Below are 21,002 nucleotides of genomic sequence, written 5' to 3'. Positions count from 1 at the left end.
GCTGCAGCAGGGAAAAATGACCTTTGCAACACAGATAAACATGTTGTGATTGCTGAGAGTGGATTGTTTGTCCTGAACTAAGAAACCTTGGAGCTAAACTAGAGTTGAACTGAACAGTAATTTAGATGTTGTCTGTACCAATAGCATCATGCACAGTTGCACAAGAGACGCTCTTAGATGGATTTCGGATGTTTTAATTTCTCCCATTGAAGTGCATGACACGTTTAGTCAGTATGCTCCGGCAATGCAAAGGAACGTGTTACAGGTGATGGTAGAGTATCTACAAGATGAGTTTATGAAGAGAAAGGTTTGTTGTCCTGCAGATTTGATGGTCATTTATAAGAGAGAATTTTTGCTCGATACTGCTTTAACTACTTTGTCACTTGATTTAGCCCTGTTGCTTAATAAACGTTCAGATTTGCCTACTTTACAATTGCCGGTGAGGGAGGTTCCTCTGACATTTGTCCTGAAAGTTAAAATTCCAGCTGATGCCGCAGCAGGAACACCTGCCACTACTATTGAAGCACATTATGTCTCACAGTTTGTTCATGTCCCATTTTCTAGACAGGAAGTGAATACAATTAGAAAAAAACAATTCCAGATATTAGGAAGAATCCAACAGCATTTTATAAAGAAATTGTATCTGTTTTGCATTCGTCAGTTTTCATGCTGGGTGATATAGATTTGTTGTTTCCCGTGGTCCTTCCTGCTGATTTGTGGAAGCAGCTTAGAACTGTAGACGATCAGGCAGTGATGGGTAATACATGGTATGACTTAGTACGAATAGATGGGGAAAGGAATGCTGGTGAGAAACCGCCACAAGTGATACTGATGTTGTCAGATAGAATAGTAGCTAAACTGAAAACTCTGATTCCTGAGAAAAGAATCATATGGGATAAACTTACGGCTTGCATACAATTGAAGTCAGAGGGTGCAACAGAGTATTGTAATAGGTTTGAGCACGTATTTTCAGATTTTAGTGGTCAAGTCTTAAGTACAGAGTCAGGAAAAAGGTTGTTTGTAGACAAGTTTGTAGGCGGATTATTGCCTAAAATCCAATCACAGATCATGAGTTCTGAGAGTGCTTGGCAAGCGAAATCACAATCCAAAGTATTACATATGGCCCAGTACTATGAAAATAGGGTTAATACGGAGAAGGCAGAAAAGAAGAAGGGAGCCTTAAAGAGCACAATGCCCGATCCTTCAGCAGAGATCAAATAGCACATATGTTGCCATGGGTAGACGATCCAGAGGCCGTCCTGGGATAGGCGGTCCTGGTAGAAGTCAGTTTACTCAGAATCGACAGGCACCTTCACAAGATAATCAGCAACAAAGTGTTAATTGTGGGAACATTTTCGATAATCCTTCAACTTTCTTTTTTTCTGAGGATTTTACATTTGGTGATATACTGTTCCGTTAGGACAGCCCGAAGCAGAGTCTGGAACCAGTGCCTATTCCCATTGATCAGAAAGGGCCCTACGTTGAAATGAAGGTGGGGAATAGGGAGCATCTATTCTTGATAGATACAGGAGCACATAAATGTTCTATTGATCATTCACAGGTTCCAGATATTTCACTGTCAGGGCAGCACATAATTTCTGTAGGGTTCTCTGGCACAACAGTGGTTAGTTGCCAGTTATCTGCCAGTACCGATTTCACTGGGACCATTTCTTTTGACAACAAATTGTGGCAAACATTTGTTGGGATTAAATTTATTAAAATAATTGACTGCTGTAATTTACTGTTCTCTGGATGGAGTGCATGTAACGATTTCACCTGAACAAACTTCAGTTCCACAATTTTTGTCTAGACCTTTACCAACTGAATTGAATAAGGTTCTGACATGTCTATAGGCATTTAATGATAATGACGTTGGAATTTTACAAATTGACCCAGTTAAAATTGTGTTGAAACCAGGTGTCAAATTGCCGCATTTTCCGCAGTATAAGATTTCGGTTGAAGGTGAACAGGCTTTGAAGAGTATTATTTCTGATTTTGTACACATAGGTGTGATTGAGGAAATTGCAGGGAGCCCCAAATAGTCCGATCCTACCAGTTTATAAGAAAGGGGATAATGCTATAAATAGTACTATAAATAGTATAATAGTCCGATCCTACCAGTTTATAAGAAAGGGGATAATGCTATTCCGTTTCGCTTCATTATTGACTTGCACGCCATTAATAAGGTTGTTTCTCCACAGTTTCCGATTGTACCTGATGTTACTACAATATTAACTATGTTTCCAGCCACAGCTACACCTTTTAGTGTTGTGGATTTGAAAAACGCTTTTTTCAGTATTCCTGTACATGTTGAAAGCGGATATTTGTTCGCGTTCACCGTGGGGGGACGCTCGTTTACATTCACTTGTGTGCCACAAGGGTACACCGAGAGTCCAAGCATTTATAGTAGAGCATTGAAAGAACAGCTTGATACACTTGAGTTACCTTCTACTTGCACGTTGTTGCAATATGTCGACGATCTACTTCTAGCTGCTGATCCTGAAGTTCCTTTCAAAGAAGGCACTGTGTTGCTGCTTATTCATTTAGCAGAACATGGGTATAAGGCTTTGTTGAAAAAGTTTCAATATTGTCAACAGGAGGTCACCTATTTCGGCTATCTCCTGTCAAAGGAGGGAAGAAGACTGATGCCTGAACCGATACAAAGCATCTCCAGTATGTCTTTCCCGAATACACAGAAGGAGGTCAGAGCTTTAATAGGCATGGCTTCATACTGTAGACAGTGAATCCCACATTTTTCATTAATGATAAAAACTATGTTGGCAGTGACAAAGAAGGGCATTTCTTTGCCTTTACCGTGGAACATGGATTGCCAGAATGCTTTTGATCTGCTCAAGGCTGCGTTGTGTTCAGCACTGGTTTTGGGCACACCAAGTTACAAAAAGATCTTTGTGTTGTATGTGCATGAATGTGATGGATGCGCTTTGGCTCTTTTTACACATGAAAATGGGGGCAACAATAGACTGTGCGGTTATTTTTCCTCCATGTTAGACCCTGTTGCATGCACTTTGCTGAGATGTTTGAGAGCTGTAGCTGCTACCGCTGCATCCGTGAAACAAAGTGAGGGTATGGTTTTAGGTCATTCTTTAAACGTGATGGTACCCGACTCTGTAGACATTCTATTAAACAGAACGCAAATGCAACATCTCACATCAGCACGATTAACAAGATACGAGCTGAATCTATTTGCTCCGCATATCCAAATTAAGAGATATTGCTCATTAAATCCGGCCAAACTATTCTCATTTCCGCAAGAAACTAATTGTAGTGACAAGAAGTCACATGACTGCCTCTATACCACAGAACACAAAACTAAGGGCAGAATTGATTTAAGTGATACACCCTTGAAGAATCCACAAGGGGAGCTGTTTTGTGATTGCTTTTGCTTCATACTTCCGGATGGTACATACACTGCTGCTTACGCAATCACCACATTAAGCACTATTGTGGAAACCAAACAAATTCCAAATAATTCTGCGCAGGCCGCAGAGATTATTGCATTAACCAGAGCCTGTGAACTTTCTGAAGGGCTTAGTGTGAATATATACACAGATAGCCAATATGCCTTTGGGGTAGTTCACAACTTTGGTCGACTATGGGCTGAGAGAGGATTCTTGACCTCACATGGTACAAAGATTCAGCATGGCACCTTAATAGTTTGGTTACTTTCAGCACTTGCGCTTCCTACACATTTAGCAATAATGAAATTTGCCGCTCACCAAAAAGTGACAGACGATGTAGGAAGGGGAAACGTCTTTGCTAACAGAATAGCCAAAAAGACTGCCACTGATTTGCATTAAAAAATGTATGTATTAGACCCAACAGAAGGGGTTACTGACACTTGTATGATAGATGAAGGAATTGGTTGTATAAAAGAAATTCAGGCTGACGCTACTCCAGATGAAATCAAACAGTGGGCTGAGGTTCCAGCAGTTCTAGATGATGAGGGTTGTTGGGTGGATAATGAAAAGCAAAGATGAATGCTACTCAATACCTATGTTACTGCTATGGTGACCGTGGCTCATGGTCAAACACATATATGTGCTAAAAAGATTTGCAAACAGTTAGATCCTGTCTGGTATAATACTAATATTCAGAAAACTTCTGATTGTTTTGTCCAGAGTTGTATGATGTGCTTGCAACATAATATTGGAAAAGGAACACCGACACCAAAGGGTAGTTTTGGTCCCACCTCCATGCCTTTTGAGGTTATTCACTTTGATTTTATTGAAATGGAGCATTGTCAGAATTATAAATATGTTTTCGTAGTCATCTGTGCCTTCAGTAAATGGGTTGAAGCATTTCCACTAAAAGATGCCACAGCAATGTCAATGGCAAAAACCATGCTTAAGGAATATTTTCCTAGGTTTGGCTTGCCGAGAGTCATTCGGTCTGATAATGGTCCGGATCACATTTTATCGCTGCTGTCATCCTGCAAGTATGCGCCATAACAGAATCTTAAAGAACAAAATAGCAAAAGTCTTCACACTCATGGGGTAATTCATAGATTTCAGCACAGAGGCAGCGCACGCTAGCAGCGCAGAGAGGGATTGTGCGCCAGTGTGCGCCAGCCGTGTGCGCTAAACAGCATTCTGGCACACCGCGTATTCATGGAATTCCCAAGCCATAATGAGCGCTGGGGCAGAGAACATCCCGCAGCACCAGTTACGCCCCCAAGAACGCCCCTTGCGCAAGGAAAAGCCATTGAAATCCCCAATGCAGCGCAAAGGGCCGTGCTAACCCTAGACCAGTTTAAAGGTCCGCTACACTGCAATCACGTGAGCGGGGAACGTGTATTTCTGGGGTGTGCATGGAGAATCACACGCAATAGGCCTTGTGCGAGCGGGGTACGTGTATTTGGGGGGTGCTTGCGGAGAATGACACGCGTAGGCCCTGTGTGAGCGGGGTACGTGTATTTCGGGGGTGCACATGGAGAATCACACACGATAGGCCTTGGGGAGCGGGGTACATGTATTCTGAGGGGTGCGTGTGGAGAATCACACGCGATAGGCCTTGTGCGAGCGGGGTACGTGTATTTCAGGGGTGCGCGTGCACATGGAGAATCACACGTGATAGACCTTGGGGAACGGGGTACGTGTATTCTGAGGGGTGCGCATGGAGAATCACACGCGATAGGCCTTGTGTGAGTGGGGTACGTGTATTTCGGGGGTACGTGTGGAGAATCACACGCGATAGGCCCTGGTGAGCGGGGTACGTGTATTCTGAGGGGTGCGTGTGGAGAATCACATACGATAGGCCTTGGGGAGTGGGGTATGTGTATTCTGAGGGGTGCGCATGGAGGATCACACGCGATAGGCCTTGGGGAGTGGGGTATGTGTATTCTGAGGGGTGCATGTGGAGAATCACATATGATAGGCCCTGTGTTAGCGAGGTACGTGTATTTCTGGGGTGCGCATGAAGTTTCACATGCGATAGGCACTGTGTGAGCGGGGTACGTGTATTTCAGAGGTGCGTGTGGAGAATCACACGCGATAGGCCTTGTGGAGCAGGGTACGTGTATTCTGAGGGGTGCTCATGGAGAATCACACCTGAAAGGCCTTGTGCGAGCGGGGTACGTGTATTTTGGGGGTGCGCGTGGAGAATCACACACAATAGACCTTGGGGAGCAGGGTACGTGTATTCTGAGGGGTGCGCGTGGAGAATCACATGTGATAGGCCCTGGGGAGCGGGCTACGTGTATTTGGGGTTGCACGGGGAGTCTCACACACGATTCCGCTTGCAGAGCGGGGTACGACTATTCTGAGGGGTGCGCAGGGAGTTTTGCACGTGAATTGGCTGTGTAGGTCCTCCCAGGTGTGCCCTCTTCCCCCTCTTCCCCCTCCCCAGCCCCTGCAGGCAGCCCACACCACAGGGGACTACCCTGCACCCCTGGTCATGTCCCGTAGGCAGCCCATCCACCCTGGGCATGCCCCCCAGCCAGCCCCATGCACTAGTGAGCACTGACTCATGTCCCCCAGCACCCCCACCCATCCAGCATTGACGGGCACCTGCCAGCAGGCCCCGACTCATGTTCCCCAGCACCCCCACCCATCCAGCATTGACGGGCACCTGCCAGCAGGCCCCGACTCATGTTCCCCAGCACCCCCACCCATCCTGCATTGATGGGCACCTGCCAGCAGGCCCCGACTCATGTTCCCCAGCACCCCCACCCATCCAGCATTGACGGGCACCTGCCAGCAGGCCCCAACTCATGTTCCCCAGCACCCCCACCCATCCAGCATTGACGGGCACCTGCCAGCAGGCCCCGACTCATGTCCCCCAGCACCCCCACCCATCCAGCATTGACCGGCACCTGCCAGAAGGCCCCGACTCATGTCCCCCAGCACCCCCACCCATCCAGCATTGACGGGCACCTGCTTGCAGGCCCCGACTCATGTTACCCAGCACCCCCACCCATCCAGCATTGATGGGCACCTGCCAGCAGGCCCCGACTAATGTCCCCCAGCACCCCCACCCATCCAGCATTGATGGGCACCTGCCAGCAGGCCCCGACTCATGTCCCCCCTCAACATGTCATAAAGATGCACATTCATGGGCCTCATGTCCACCAAAATACCACTGCACCCCACCCCAGTCTTGAGACCCAATCAGGTTTCCCATCCACCCCACACAGAAAGGCCTATTTCATGACACAAACCAAAAGTCAACTATGTACATCAACACATGTCCATCACACACACACACTTGGTGCCAGTGATTGTGTAAACCCACATTGAGACATGCAGTAAACCAATTAGCGAATACCACACATGGAAGTAATAAATCAAAATGTATTTTGCACAAAATGAAGTAAATGTAATGAAAACATAAAAAATATTTTAAACAAGAAAAGAAATGCATGTCCAAAAATGAAAAAAATAAATGAAGTCTCAATCCAAAGTAATCGAAAAAAAAGTTAGTCCAAACTCTCCATCCACCAAAGCAAATCCAAATGAAACATAAATTGTAAAATCCATTGATCCATGGTGATTTAAAATACATTTTTTGTCATAAATCCACAGTTCAACTATGTACAAAGATTGATTCCAGGGTCCATGAGCCCAACGAATAAAATGAAACCTATCAAAAAAACCCTACCTAATTAAGAACTATATACAAAAACGTGGGGCATTGCCCAAGCGTCCCAAAACAAATAAAAACAGAAAGGAAACCTAATACTAACTTACTATATACAATGACGGCGGGCAAGTCCTACGGCTCACTCTGTTATGTTCTGGGCCAGGGCATCATCGAACTCCATGTCGATGTCCCGGAGGCGGGCCTCTGCCCTGGCCCCGAGGTCTCGCAGGGATGCAGTCATGGCCTGTTCCAACTCCCTGCGAGTTGCCTCAAGGCACTCAGCCCGCCTCAATGCCCGGCGCATGGAGAACTCCGCCCTGACCATGGTGAGCCACGCCTCTTCTGCCCGCCGCCGCTCCGCATCTATCCACTGGCCCAACCGCAGCCACACGGAAGACACTCCCATTCCAGGGTCCTCCTGCCCTCTGGCCGATGCCTGCCCCTCTGATGTTGATAGCCCCGAGCCATCATCGCTCCCACCTTGAGCTTGATGCTGCTGCTGTCCCTGTGCCCTGTCCGATGATGCCTGCACATCCTCCATCTGCTGGTCTCCAGTTGGTGGGGTGTCCACCCCTGCTGGACCTCCGACTCCCGACTGTGGCAGGGATGGGATCTCCATCAAGCTGGCTGTGTTGGTCAGGCCAGGTCCACAGGGGGCCCTGGTGGAATCTGGGCCAGAAGACGGCAGGGAGAACGACTGGCGCATAGTCTCCACAGAGGAGGAGAGGTCCGCCAGAGTGTGCGACACATGTAGGAACCCTCCGACCATGGCCCCTCCCAACTGTGCCACATTGCCACACAGCTCTTCGTGATGGTGTGCATGGTCCCCCCAGGAAGCACGCACATCATCATGAATGACACACGTGTGCAACGCGACACCAATCAGGACGGAGCCCATACGGTCATGGGACTCCTCGTCTGCAGGTAGTGGAGAGCCAGATGACGTGGGCCTCCCCCCTACCTGCGGACGGGCCTGGGATGGGGCATCCCTGCTGGTGCATGGTGGTGCAGTCACAGGGTCAGGGACAGCGACATGCACAGGCCCCTCCACGGCAACCTGTGCTGCCTCCTGCCCCTGACCCTGGACTGCACCACTTCAACCAGTGGTACTACCCCCACCAGGCCCCATGTGCGGCTCAGTAGCGGGCTCCTCCTCCTCTGTGGAGACCACCAAACTGGATGTCTCTGCACTGTGTTCTGCCATTGCAAGCCCCTGTGGGGGCTCACCCGGCCCTTCCACTACAGGCGTAGTGGCAGACGCGGCACCAGTCCCCTCGCTCCCGGATGGTGGCAATTCCTGGGAGGGGGGTTGGGCCTTGCGTCGCCGCCTGGTGGAGGAATCCCCACCGCTGCGCCCTCTTCTTCACTCGATGCTGCGTAGAGGGAGACATAGAACACAAGCATCAGGGGACTGTACAATAGTCCCCTAGACAGGAAGCAATAACACATGAGTGGCACTGTCAAACGTCACTTCCATCCTGTCCCTCCACAACACATGGGTCAATGCAGGCAACACACATGCAGAAACAGGCGCGGTGCATGCAATCAACATCAGCAACCATGTACAAGGGCCTCTATTGACATAAAGGTTTGGCTTCAAACTCACATGCATCATGGCTCATACTGATCCCATGCACACAAATCACCGGAGGGTCATGCATCAGGGCTCATACACCACAGACACAGTGGATACAAGGGTGACTAGACTGCATAAGTGAATCAACACATCGTCACGGACATGTGTCATGCATCCATGGCATTTCAAAGTCACACACACGCTTCTCAGACACACAGACATGTACACTATACATGTACATGAGAGCAGCACCCATCTCCCACCCCCCATCCATGTCCAAGAACAGAGACAGGCATGCATTCATGTGTGCATTCCGCATGCAGCACACCATGTTGCATCGGAACCCATGCACCATCCATGTGGTTTCTGCATGACTGGTCTCACATGCAGCACCATGATGTCCCTGCACACACACATCCATACATGGCCCATGTCACACATACAGGCAAGCAGCTGACTACCAGCACACTGCAACATGCCCTGTTTCACACAGCAATGCATGGCCACTTACCGCTCAACTCCAGACGGGTCTGCCTGTCAAGGACCTGGGTGTGGAGCGCTGGGCTAATGCATTCCAGGACCCTCATCTGGATGTTGCTCAGGCAGACCCGGCACCCCTCTGCATCCTCTGCCTTCATGAGGCACCGGGCCTTGCTGAGGGTCCTGGACCTGAAGTCCTCCCAGCGCTTCCGGACGTGCTTGATGTCACGGGATGCCACCCCCTCCGCGTTGATGGCAACCACTATGTCCTCCCGGATCCTCTCCCGTCCTTCCTTGTTGGCGCGCGATGGTGTGAAGAGGGCATCATAATGCCCCAGAACTTGCTCCACCAGGACACCAACTTCCTTGTTGCTGATGCTGGTGGCCCTCTGCCTCTCTGGCTGGGGGTCGCCAGTGGTCTCGGATGGTGTTTGCCCCAACATGGCGACCCCCGAGGCAGGTGTGGGTGGGCAACTGGGTCCTGGGGCTGGGCTGTGGAGCGATGGTATCCCAGTCGGGAGTCTTCTGTTCCAGCAGGGGTGGACACAGCAACTGGACCCCTGCAGATGGCTGACGTGCATGCACCAAATAGCAGGGCACGTGGGCGGCAGGCAGGCAGCAGCAGATGGCAGGTGGGAGCGTGCTCGGGGCTCTGGGAGGCAGGAAAATTGTCTTTTGGGCAGGAGTGTGGTCTTCCGTGTGTTTTCGCGTGGCCAGCTTGATACGGAGTAATTTGGCACGTGAAAAACGTGCACGTCAGAGTGTAAATCGAGGAAAGGACCTTAGCGCGTAAGCGCATCTGTGACGTTACGCTCGCGGGCGTTTCCCTTGTGAAGGGTGCATAGTGATTCAGCATGTGAAAAAACAGCACGCCTGCGTGTCAATGCGTGTAATCCGTGGAAAGGTCCTACGCGTGCAAGTGACGTGAGGTGCGCAGGCGTTTCCCTCAGCACAGGTTAAAGGTGAGCGGCTTCCAGCAGTTCGCGCCTTTCGTGGAGACCGACGTGTGTGTTGCTACTTCATGTTTTTTCACGCACCATCACTACTTCACAGCGGATCAAGGACGTATCTCTTCTTTTGGCGGGGGTATTGGCTACGCATGCTTTTCATTATCACGCTAGTCTGACGGTGAGTCGCGCACGCTATTTTTCCCACTGCGGGTGACCCTGTGTATCGCGTACCCATTTTCGAGGTCATAGTAACCTGCGTGCCCCACGCGTATGTGTTTTTCGTGTCCCTGGGTGCCACCACATACTGCGGGAGGTTAATTCCACGCACGTGGGCTACTGGGGTGCGTGCATGGTTTTACTGCAGTTTTGGGGTGCATGAGCGTTGCGTGACCCGTCACTTCATCACCGGGGTCACATACAGCCTTGCAGGTACAGGGATGCTTATAACATCTTGTATCCCACCCCTTTCACCCCAATTGCCCGGGAAAATTGTCGTGTATAACTCCCATTGGCACTTCTCCATCTGTGCCAGCACTACTCCATCGGTGCCAAGGTTGGGAGGCCACCAAAGGTGAGGGGCGCCTCAGCTGGGCGTACTCCTCATGGTGGGTGTGGTCAGGGACATGGCCGGGGTGACCAGGGAGTAGGGGGACTCCAGGGTGTCCAGGGTGGCTGCAGAGGGGGAAGAGGCAGGGGTGAGCCAGCTCGGGACGATGTTGTGCCTCATGTTGGTGCAGTCATGCCATCACCCTATGTGGCTCCAGGAGATGCAGTTCTTGCATCTGGCACTGGTGCCTGTGTGACCCGGCAGTCCATTTCATCGACTGCCACGGGCCCAGGGGTAGTGGTAGCTGCAGGTGCAGCTGTGGACACCACTACCCAGGCTCAAGGTCTGCCAGCGCAGGCTGCGTTGGCACTTGAAGAGTCCATGGAGGATTTCCAGCAGGTCAGGAGGAAGACCGTAGGTGCACGCAGGGCTGCCCTGACCGAGACACGTGTCCCTGGGGCAGTGATGTCATCTGCTGCCCCAACCAGCCGAGTGTTGGCAAGTGCAGGGGCAGATGCAGCCAACAACACTCCGGTTGTGAGTCTACCAACCAGGACAGTCGCGGTCAATGACCTTGGCACAGCAGATGTTGCTGCGCAGGGTCCATTCCAGGGCACCCAGCAGCCACTGATGCAAGTCAGGCCTTTGGTCATCCTTCCACCTGCCACTCCCTTGGTTCAATCCTCCGGTGCCACTGGTCATACTGATCAGGGCGGTATTCACCAACCAGGGGCCGCGCCACCATCCAAAAGGAGGAAGGTTGCATCTGCAGCACAGGCTGGCACCCCAGACACAGCCACGGCCTCCTGCACGTCAAGGAAGAAGCCTTTCTGTGCGAAGAAACTGGACTGCCTTTTGGACTACGTGCGGGCCCACAGCCGCGACATGCTAGTGGGGCCGAATTGTAAAGCTATATCTGCCCATCGGAATACCCACCCCATGTCGCGGATAATGTGAGTGCATTCGGCCATGAAGTGCGCACAGCTGCCGAGTGCAAGAAGCGTTGGAATGACCTCAAACACAGCACTAAGGCCAAGCGTGCCTCAAATTACAACATGACTCTCGTGACTGGCGGTGGGCCACCACCTGAGGAGGATGACCTCACTCCGCACGAGGCACTCGTTGCAGAGATCATATCAGAAGAATTGGTCGAAGGAGTGGGAGAGATGCAGGACTTTGATGCCCCGTCCAGTGATTGTTGTTGCGTGTATGTCCAGCCCATGTGTGGTTTGCCTGTGTGATGTGTTGTGCTTGACTGCCACTACATGCAATGTGTACATAGTTCTCACGTGCTAGTCATGCAATGCTTCACTGATGCATGCATGATGTGCAGGATGGTGTACATGTAGAGCAGACGGGGACTGTCCGCATCACCACACTTGCACTCACATGCTAATCACCCAGATGCCCCTCCGGTCCATGTTCCAGCTCACTGGCCCTTCTTCATGTAGCCAGGGGTGTCTTTCCTCTCAGCACTGAGACTATGTCATTGCATGACTGACATGCATGTGTCCTCTGCCTGCAAGGGGGAACTCCACGTAGGCATGCCCCCTTGCCCCTCCACCCTCCCTGCACCCCAATTACACCATTGCACTGGTGTGAGTCATTTTGGCGTACTGCATTGGCCTGTTCAAGCCTCCTGTGTACATGCTGACTTCCACCAGCCAACCTGCCAGACACATGCAATGGGATACATCCTCTGCCCTTCATGCAGGGTGTGTCACTTGGACTGTGCAGATGGCAGATGCTCCGCAGGGACATGAGTGCCCATTCATGCTCCATGTGCATTCCATGCATGCCCCTATGTGTCCTTGACTGGATGATCATTGTAGTACGTGTCTTTGATGAGCAACATTTCATGGCATATCTTCAGCCATACTATAACACACAAACAGAATAAGGAACAGAAGCTTCAATAGAGCTAGTTACTTTATTGTGCCATTAATGCAGTCCGCTGCATTAATGGCACAATAAAGTAACTAGCTCTAGTGAAGCTTCTGTTCCTTATTCTGTGTTGTGTGTTATAGTATTTCTGATAACAGAAAGGACACATACCCGTTGTTAGAGGTAAAGTGCATTTTAATAAAATCCCTGTATGTTAGTATATCTTCAGCCATCCCATGCCCACTCTGGCCCAGTCCTGCATCACACACATGTTTAGGGTGTCACAGTCTGTGTGGGGCACAGTCCTCCCCCAGTTTCAGGCCCACTGACTCTGTCCAACTGATGTAGTGGGTTTTGCACACATGGGTGTACTACTGAGGATTCGTCATGTGTCCTGCTTACTGTCCCATCATCATCTGCTGTGTTGTCAGTTGACTCAGTTGATGACATTGATGCTAGTCAACACTGTCTGCCAATACATAGGTCTCTGGTCACCCTTTTGCTACCATGCAAGGCATTCCTGCATTTTCACTGGGGGGGGGGTTGCTTGTAGCCATGCAACCCATTGCATGCACATTGCACGTGATGCCTGAACTTGCCCATGCACTGCCTTCACGTTTTTGGTACACATCATGAACTACTTGTTCATGTAGATAGTGAGTAACGTACACATGTTCTGCACTGCATCAACCCACTTCTGAGCCATGTAATACCGTTCTACATGCGTACTCACTGATGCAATGTCAAATTGACTAGGCATGCATGGCAGGTTCTCTTTTGTGTGTGACATGTCTGCTTCATGTGTTGGCTGTCTGTGTGATGTCCATGTGTGAGTGTGTTATGTGCTTCTAACATGTGTAGTAATGTTTTTTTCTCTCCACTTTTCAGATGATGATGCAATGGAGCCAGAGGATGGTGTTGTCATGCCAGGCACAGGGTTGTTATCACAACCGCAACCCGGCACAAGTGGGAGTCGTGGGGTGGTAGACCACGAGAACCCACGTGTGCTACAGACCATCTTGTCTTTGGCTGGCAATGAGTCCAGCCCAGATGACCACTCTGACGACCATGTCGAGTTGGATGTGCATCAGGTCCATACGTCAGGGGTGAGTGATTCTGATGTGGACACTCCTCTGTCCGTGACACCTGCACTGAGAGGCCAGACAGTGGTGGGACCTCTGCCTGTGGTGGATCAGGACGCAGGGTTACCCTCCACACCAGTCGCTGATGTGCCTGGGGCATCACGTAGATGGGGGCATGTAGTAGTGCAGCCGCGAGTGGTGCCAACCCAACAAGGAAGCCCGGTCCTTGGGTCCCGCAGGTGTCAAGCCCAGCAACGCGGTGGCCGTGCGCCACCGAGGTATACTGAGTGGGAGCAAGATATGACTGACAATTCAGAACGTCAGGGGGCAGCACTTGATAACATCACTGTGAGCATGGAACGTGTGGCCCAATCCATGCTCCCCCCTGCTAGGCAGGTGCTTCTCCAGCAACAGGCGGCGCAGTCCACGGCCCGCTCGCTCAGGCTGTGCATGGCGGCCTTTGACAGGGCACGCCAGGCTGAAATGTTGTCTCTGCGTCAAGCAATTACTGCTCACGCAGAGGCACACATGGAGGCCCTGAGGGCTGAGTATGAGTCCCTCATATCCACTCTGGGTGCCCTCTTGACATCCCAGAGGGTGCGGTCAGAGGAGAGGTTTGAGCAGCTTGAGCGTACCATCTCGGCTGAGCTACGTGCTTGCCGGGAGGTGCATCAGTTGTCCAGCCAGACCACGCAGGAAGAACACCAAGAACACACTTGCAAGAGGAAGCACATGTATCACGGGAGGTTCTGCATGCAGACCTGCGTGTCATTGCCGCACAGAACCAGGGTCACCCGTCCGGCAGACTTGCAGCCGACGTGGGGCAAGCTGCGCCTAGGTGAGGTCAGGCTCCTGGCCCACGTCCTCTTTCTCAGAATGAGGCAGACTCGGACAACGAGATATCTCCCACACAGGTCACGCTGTGCAGGCGCTGAGCCCATGGAAGCTTTTTTTTTGTCTCAACATCATCGCATGTGGGTGTTGAGGTGCACCCTGTACCTCCCCCCTCTTGGCTGCCTCCCCCCCCGGGTCGTATGTGGCCATTTTTGATTTTTGCTTTTAGTTTAGTTAGTTAATATTAACTATTTGATAGTTATTTTAATTAGGTTATGTAGGTTGTTCCTTGTTAGTTTAATTAGTTAATATAGTTTAATATTGTTTGTCTATTGTGCATTCATGTGACGGTGTGGTGCTTTGTGGCTTTTGAAAGCATCCACTGTCTGTTCCAGCTGGGCCCTTCAAGCTTGTCTTGTGTATGTGTTTGCAGCTTGGGGTCCTGACTCACATAGGCCACTCCTGCTTCCCTTATCCATGGGCTCGCTAGGATGGTTCGGTGTTACAAAATTGTACACAAGGGCTTTGGACTTTCTTAATAACTGTGGTCTGTCTGCTGCTGTACTACTTGTGTTAACACCCCTAGTGGGGATTGGTTGTTTTTTATCCACCCAATGGCTGTAATCAATTTGGGTGAGTATGTGATTGATGTCTCCATTAATTGATGTGGATTGTGATGTATGTTATTTTCTTGCCTGTATATGTGCTTGATGCACTTCATGCTGTAGACCAAGGTTGTCCAACATACGGCCCGCAGGCCACAATGCGGCCCTCCAAGCCATTTCATGTGGCCCGCGAGGCTGTACAGAAAACATTGAACAAATAAATAAATAAATCGGGGCATGGCCTGTAACTGCCTCTGGTGCCTGTGGCACCAGAGGCAGTTACAGGCCATGGCCTGGTTTCAGGGACGCCGAGTATGGGGGTGCTCCGGGCCCCCCTTCCAGCCACCCAGGCCGGAGAGAAGAGACACAGTATGGATGGCCCTTTGTTCCATGCATACTGTGTCTCTCTCTGGCGGTCCGGATAAAAGCCGGGTAAAAAGCGATGTTTAAAAATTGAGGGACAGATGCAAAGCAAGATGCTCTTGTTTTCCATCTGTCCCTCAATTCCTAAAAATCGTTTTGGTTTGGGTATACTTCTACATCTGTGTGCACGGATGTAGAAGTAAATCCAACCCAAAACGATTTTTAGAAATGGAGGCACAGATGCAAAGCAAGTCTGTCCCTTAATTTGTAAAAATCTTTTTGGGTTGGATGTAGTGGTACATCTGTGCCCCCCCCCTTGGCAAGAGGGAGCACAGATGTAGAAGTACACCCAACCCAAAACGACTTTTAGAAATCGAGGCACAGATGCAAAGCAAGTCTGTCCCCCAATTTCTAAAAATCGTTTTGGGTTGGGTGTATTTGTACATCTGTGCACCCCTCTTGGCAAGGGGGGTGCACAGATGTCCAAATACATCCAACCCAAAAAGATTTGGGAGGTGCAGCTGGTAGTGTGACTTCTTAGAGACGTCAGAAATGTGAGGAGAGAAGGAGAGTGTGGAGTCGAAGATGACCCCGAGGTTTTTAGCCTCAAAGGTGGGAGCAGGAGGAGGGCCAAGAGAGTCTGGCCAGAGAGCTACAGGGAAGGAGGGAGCTGGTGTGCCGATGAGGAGAATCTCAGTGTTGGTGGCGTTAAGGCAGAGGGGAGGGACACCACAGGTAGAGTAGAAGACAGAGTAGAGGAAAGACCCAAGTTGGACCTGGGAGGGTCGGTCAGAGAGGAAAGAGGTCAGCCACACCAGAGCCTGACCAGTGATACCCAAGTTATCACGGAGACGGAGACGGTTGAGCAGGATGGCACGGTTGACAGTATCAAAGGCAGAAGAGAGATCAAGCAGGATGAGGACGCAAGGGGTGTTAGAATCAAGGTTGGAGAGCAGGTCTTCACGGATGTTCAGGAGAGCAGTTTCCGTGCTTCTGGCAGCTCTGAAGCCAGACTGATGGTCATGAAGACAACCAACAGATTCAGTATGGAGATTCAGCTGTGAGATGGCCAGTTTCTCCAGGATCTTGCCCAGGAAGGGAGTGATAGAGATTGGGCGATAGATAGCCGGGCAAGGGGGGTCAGCGGAGGGTTTCTTAAGAAGGGGGTGTACAAGGGAGTGCTTCAGGTGGGATGGGAAGACTCCAGCGGCAAAGGAGTGGTTGCAGAAATCAGCCAGGGCAGAAGCCAGGGAGTCGATGTGGTCCTTGATAGTTTTGGAAGAACAGGGGTAAACCTGTCTCGACGAGACTTTCATAGATCGGACTTGTCTAGAAACCTCATCTGTGGAGAAAAGGGGAAAGAAAGAGAAGGAGGGAGGAGGGGTGGCTGCAGAAGGGCCAGAGGAGGAGCAGGGAGTAGGGAGAGGGAGAGGATAGAAGGAAAGTGCGGACAGGATGTCCTGAGTTTCTGAGACGAAATGAGAGGCCAGGGCTGCACAGAGGGCCTGGGAAGGAACGGGAGAGGTAGTGGCTGCGGCAGGATTGGCCAGTTCCTTGCAGATTAGCAGATTAGGACAATGCTGGCCTAAATTGGGAACAGCCAGCATAGACATGTTGCTACAGAGGCATATTTTGGGCACAACCAGCATGCCAATGTGTTACATCTGTGACAGTGCTGTCTTACACTGTGGATACTTTGATCATTAAAATGGGATGTGTTCTACAATGTTCTTGTCTGCTGTTGGTGACATGGAATGTACATGTTCCCCTTTAGAACTGATTGTAAATGTATGGCTTTTTGGTCACTTTTCCTGCCCCAAAGCCTCCATGGATTGTTATAGCTCCCTAGGTACTCTCGGTCACGCCCACTATTTCAGAGAAATATCAACACATGCACACTGGAAGAAATCACAAGAAACTAACCTTTGATCACTGCCCCCGACACCAAAAGCTCTCTTTGGGACTGCATGGCTATGCCTGTGATGCTATTGTGTCAAAGGTCACAAACCATCACTTTTGAATATACTGCTTAGGGTGAGGGTGTTCACTTTTGGCTCACTGGCCCACCGGGTGACAAAAAGTTAATGCTTCTGCCCCACATTCAAAAAGGTTGGACAGGCCTGCTGTAGACAGTAGCCTGCACCCTTGGCCTGTCAAAGTGACACTGATGGTGGGAGGAGTTTGGATGCAGGTCTGTAACCTGGCCCAGTGACAACCAGCATGTAGACACACACACAGGGAACTTTCCAGCATTATTGATTTATTTAATGCCCTTTCTGCAGGAAGATGAGTCTCCAGACTACCTTTGCCAGCAGACACAGGGACGACTAATCGGGATAATGGGCCACGTTCGGTGGTGCAGACATGTGGATGTGTGTGCAAGCAGAAGCACAGGGCTTGTGCTCAGACATCTGACAGAAGCAGACCTGTTTCCAGGAGTTCCTGGCAAGGTGAGCAACACAAGGGCCCCCACCGCAGACTACCTTCCACCAGGCCACTTGCACATGGATGCTAAGTAGCACCAGTGCTAGGGAGCTTTGCCAGGCATTGTTGGAGAAGCACACAGTACAGCTGACATGCGTTGAGGGCCAAATGCCAAGTGGCTTTACATGTTGTCAGGGGCAGGGGCCATCAAACATATCCTCGAGTACCCCCTGTTCCATTGAAGCACAGTAATTAGGGTAGTAGCGTCCCTAGCCAGAAACTGATACAGCGCACAGGGACAACCAGTGAGGCTCAGACTTGTGGTAAATTCATGTCATTTGCATGTGCAAATTGCCACGTGCACTACCTATTTAAATCTGAGGCAGCCAGAACACAACTTGTACGGAAGTTGCACCTTGCTATACGCATCTAGCAGCTCACCCAGGGACCATTGTATCATTTGTGATTCTTCACCCATTGGTCTTCCATTTCCTGCGCGGCCACATGCGCCGGTCTTACTGCATTGACAGTGTATGTACCATCAGTGGGCCAAGCTAATGTATGGGTGCATAGCAGCAGACAGGGGTGTTTGTTTGTGGAGAAGTCACATACTTTGGGGCATGGAGTTCTATGCAATTTGGCATTTTTACCAGTCAAGGTGGCCTCTGAGGGGGCTGAACCCTATTTACACGCAAGCTGGAACATGGAGACCAAGGGGTAGGGTGATCCTGTAGCCAGGTAGACTTGATGGGAGAAGGATATATACCCCAGAGACAGTTGTTCAGAAGGTCACAGTGATGTGTAAAGGAGGGACTTTTGTTGTTGGACAGTTGGCTTGGCCTACAGTGTTTTGGGCACTCTGACATAGTAATTGTGGGGTACTATGTACATGACGTGTTGTGCTGCTCAATGCATGTTCCTGTGTTGTCTTTACTTTTCAGGTGTCAGGGGATTGGTGTGGTTTGACATGCTGGGGTGTTCACATGGCCAATGTTCACATGTGATGTGTACAGGACACTGGGGGTCACTTGATTTCACATGCATATATTGAGTGCCTGTCCCTAATGACACACACAGTTGCACAATAATCCACCACATGTACATCCACCCTTCCATGGCCACAGGTGCACACATATTGCATTCTCAGGCCCGCGGTGTCCATGTAGCACATGATCTATTACCATTCGGGTACCCTGTACATACGTCATTTGGTTGTAGATTTCATTAGTCTTTTTCATGTGATGCTCAAGGTGTATCTGCAACATAATGGCTGCTGAAAGTGCTGTGTGCTGAGCAGTGTGTTGCAGGAGACACACACAGCACACAAGTTCGGGAGTCGGGATTTTGCCATGCCCAATGTGCATGTGAACGGGCATTCAGTGTTGTGTTCATGCTACGACTGTTGGAAAGCATTTGTGCCATGTTGGTAAGGTTGTGACAGTTGACTGTGCACAGGCATTTGTACTCACCCAGGAGCCATGTGTCGCCATGCTGCCCAGCTTCCAGCGCCCGGCTCAGAGCGGACATTCTGTATATGAAACTGTCATGGGGGAGCCAGGGTAGTTTGCTAGACAGAGGTGATGATTCCTTTAGCATCGCATACAACCTGCACGTTGATGGAATGCCAGTGCTTGCGGTTTCGATAGATGTGCTCAGTGACCCTAGGTGGACGTAGGGCCACATGGGTGCAATCTATGGCACCAAGCACTTTGAGGAAGTGTGCCACCCTGTAAAAGTCCTGGACCACGGCCTGCATTTCTGCAGGTGTTCTGGGCATGTATATGTGCCTAAGGACTGAGGGGCGTGCAGTGATGATTGCCAACTCCTGGTGTAGGCAGCGTGACTGCGTGGCCTGTTAGACCCCCCCACTATGGCAGTAGTCTGCTGAAATGACCCAGTGGCCAAAAAATGCAGGACATTGAGCACCTTCTCCAAGGGGCTCAATGCTTGGGAGCACAGGGTGGGGGATGTAAGGTCATCTTCCCACTCCCTGACGAGGTCTAGGATGATACGAGGTGGAAACCTATACCTGCCATAGACGTGGTCGTCAGGCATCCCAAAAAGGCTGGTCCGGGGAAAAAAAATGCGGGCCCTGGCTATTCTCCTCCTCCTGTGGTGTCCCACGATCAGTGCTGTGACAAATGGGGCATTCATCGTAGCTGTATATACTTTGTTGTTTGCGCGCACTTTTATACTTTGCATGGGGACGCTTCCGCCTGCCTTCGTGTGGCAGACGTGTTGATGCCTATGCGCGTCTTTTGCCGTGCGCGGGTTTCCCATATTCGAAGCCATGAATACGGGTTGTTCGCATGCGTGTGGGCGTTCCGTGTATTTCCCTGTAGTACTTCCCCAGTTACGCCTTCTTTTTCATGCATTGTTCCACATATATCGCGTGTTACACCCCGTGTCCCGCCCCCTTTTTGGTGTGTGCGCGGACATTGTGCGCTTTCCCTGTGCACGTTGTGCATGGCATTCAGGATGTTGCAATGACGTGCAATGACGGCGCACGCTTGTTCCATGAATCGGCCTGATAGTAATTTGAAATGGCCTGACCCTTTACAAATAGCTTTATTATCAATGCGGACAACCACACAATCAAAGACAGGGCTCTCCCCCTATGGGATTGTCATGGGGAGACCAGCCAATATATGGAAAATTCCAAAACCGAAACGGTTGAAAAACATTGAATATCCACTTCTGTCTGATTACTGTGGCCAGTTGACTCAAAACTTGTAGTTGATTCATCAACAGGTGCAAGCAGCCCTCCTTGTAAAATACGAGGGCCCAGGTCATTGGGCCTCATTACGACCCGAGCGGTAAGGTATTATCGGTACCGGTAAGGGCACTGGTACCGGTAATCCCTTACCGCCCTATTACGAGTTCTCTTTGTGGGTCCTAAACCAGCCGTTAAGGGCGGGACCCGCAAAGGGACTTTAGAGGTAATAACAGTACCGCAATTTACGGTACCGTTATTACCGCCTTCCCCATTCCCATTGAGACCTATGGGGGCTAAAATGGGAATGGGGAAGGGCCATGGTGAATGGGGAATTACCGCCCCCGCCAACCTTGGAATGGGGTGGTAATTTCTCCATTCACCATGGCGGAATCGGTAAGGTTTTGCAGGCAACCATGGCGCTAATAGCGCCATGGTTACCTCCA

This window comes from Ambystoma mexicanum, chromosome 5p, assembly GCF_040938575.1.
Source record: "Ambystoma mexicanum isolate Mex_15411 chromosome 5p, UKY_AmexF1_1, whole genome shotgun sequence".
Lineage (NCBI taxonomy): Eukaryota > Metazoa > Chordata > Amphibia > Caudata > Ambystomatidae > Ambystoma > Ambystoma mexicanum.
The sequence above is the reverse complement of the archived record's forward strand: the minus strand, read 5'-3'. Positions refer to the sequence as shown.